Raw genomic sequence first — 2,500 nt, 5'->3', positions numbered from 1 at the left:
ACGAGCAGACATGGAGAAGCAGACCCGCGCGTCGCACAACTCTCAGACACAAGGTAAGACGTTCGAGTTGTTTTGAAATTGCAGTTTAGTGAAGCACGATTATATTATTGTGAAGACATCTTGTAATAATTTGTCAGCGATAGATACTAAATATTGCGACGGAGCTAGATAAATAAAAAAAAAAAATTCGACGGGTTCGCGTACCGGGCAGGTCAAGAACAAGGAGTCGTACAACTCCCTGGTCAAGAACCACCTTTCCGCTTCCGTGGGACGCCACCACCCCATGATCAGGCGTCAGATGCGGCTCCTAAACGGTGGGGGAGGATAGATCAGATCCACCAACCATAGGCCAAAGGCCTAAATCCCATTTGCCACATCCATGATTTACTCATGCCAGGCCACGAGTTCCCAATTAACTGTGGGTCGCAGCACGGTTGGAAAAATCCTTCCGCTTCCAAGCAGGACTTGAACCTGGTACCTCTCGTTCATTAATCATGGTCTTAGACCAACCCAGCTAGATACATTATAATAAATGAGAAAAAAAGAAAAATCCTATCCACCCAGCGAGGTGAACACTAATGAAACATACGATTTACTTCTAAATTATTATTATTATTGAATTCTATACTATGTGAAACAATGTACCCTACGATTGACATCAGATCTATATTGATAGTAGTAGTAGTAGAGAGAGAGAGAGAGAGAGAGAGAGAGAGAGAGAGAGAGAGAGAGAGAGAGAGAGAGAGAGAGAGAGAGAGAGAGAGAGAGAGAGAGAGAGAGAGAGAGAGAGAAAAGAAGCATACCGTTTGAATTTTTATCATTCATTCCGAGTCGATATCATCCACCTCTCTGGGCCTCTTCCGGGCATAGGCCGACGTGGCGCTGTTAGAAGAATTAGACTCCTCGTCGAACTCTACCTTTATCCGAATGTTGAATCGTCTTCTGGCGTGGACACGGAGTCGCACAGCTGGGCTTGTGAATATCTTCCCTGAGTCATTTCGAATAAATATGTTGTCATTAATCGTCATGATGAGCCGTACGAAGTTGCCAACTGACATCTTTTCACGTTGGTGGTTATGAGTGTCTGAAGCTCATTTCGTAGTAGAGCGTTGAAGTACGTGAACATCTCTGTCTTGCCGTTCTTGATGTGTATCAACATACCGCTGTCCGCGCTCGATAACTCTTCGAAGTCAATCACGTTCTGCCCGCATACGTCGATTCTGGGACACGTTGCCCCCAGAAAGGTTCCCTGGGATAATCGGCAAAGAAATGTAGCGGCTTCCATTGGGTTCCTACCATCACGGTAGCAATCATGTTGTTCGATCAAAAAGTCTACCTGTGCAGCATCATGCAACTGGTAGAGGGAAACCCTATCTCTGATGTCGACATTCACTAAATAGTACGTACCCATTTTGCTAAAGATTACGGAAAGTGGGATGATATTCTGAACACTGAACAGGTTCAAATCCAGTGAATTGTCCGGTAGGGTGTCCGGGAGAGGCGCTGATGCTGCCGCCACCACCGCAGTGTCAAACGCAATGTCTGCAGTCACGTTGTCGGCAGTCCTCCACTTCTTGAGGAATGCGATCACCAGTCGAGCCAATTCAGTCTCGGGGAGGTCTTGCACGGTGTCGTGTTCCCTTTCACAAAAACGTGAGTCCACAAGCATCAGGGGGATGGCTGAAAGCCACGCCTTGAATTCACACTTCTCCCTGTTGAATGATATAGTTGAAGGATGCAGATAGACCTGACACTCTTCGTTCATCGGGAAGTTGGGCATACCCTTGGTTGGCTTGAGATACACTGCAGTCGCACTCTTCCCTTGGTACATTGCAGGGAAGATGTTACTCCGTATCCTGTTGATATGCGGAGATCTCACGGCACGTCTCAAAGGTGTTGAGGTCTTCAGGAAGAATTGAATGACATCGTCTTGTGAAGCCTGGACGTACAGCTTAAGTTGACCAAAGCGTCCTTCACATACCGTGCCATTGACAAGCATGCCCGGTAAATCACCGCGCGTATAGTAGAAATCGGTGTCAGGAGCAACATGATAGTCGTGAGCGGTCTTGCTGTACATTGCTTGAACACACTCTGCTGCCCCATCCGTAATAATGGTGGCGACACCTGGTAGTATGGTAGGACGAGGAGATGGCATCTTGATCTTAGGCAGAGGCTCCAGATTCGGATTATGGCTAGCACGACGCTTGTAGAGACCGGACTTCTTTATCGTCTTGATAGCGAACGGGTCAATACCCAAACAGTCCACAACATCTTCACCAGCAACAACAGCATTAGTGGCCATCGTGATATCAGTCGAGCACTCGAGAAGAGAGAGAGGGAGAAGGCTCAGTGAGCAGTGAAACAACAAAGGTGGTTGTGATCGAATGGAGGACTGTGCTTGCCCATTTATACCCTTTTGAGCGGCGTGAGGTTGAAATAACATACTATGGGAGGTGACGACCTTGGAGAACACGCTGAAATTGTTCAAGATTCATCCAAT

The 2,500-nt window shown here is 47.1% G+C and overlaps 1 protein-coding gene across 1 annotated transcript in view; it reads left to right on the top strand.

Annotated features, from left to right (window-relative positions):
• The window catches only part of LOC135821624 (transcription initiation factor TFIID subunit 1-like), a 57,218-nt gene that overhangs the window by 34,992 nt on the left and 19,726 nt on the right, over positions 1-2,500 (top strand).

Source organism: Sycon ciliatum, chromosome 7 (genome assembly GCF_964019385.1).
Source record: "Sycon ciliatum chromosome 7, ocSycCili1.1, whole genome shotgun sequence".
Lineage (NCBI taxonomy): Eukaryota > Metazoa > Porifera > Calcarea > Leucosolenida > Sycettidae > Sycon > Sycon ciliatum.
The sequence above is the reverse complement of the archived record's forward strand: the minus strand, read 5'-3'. Positions and strand labels throughout refer to the sequence as shown.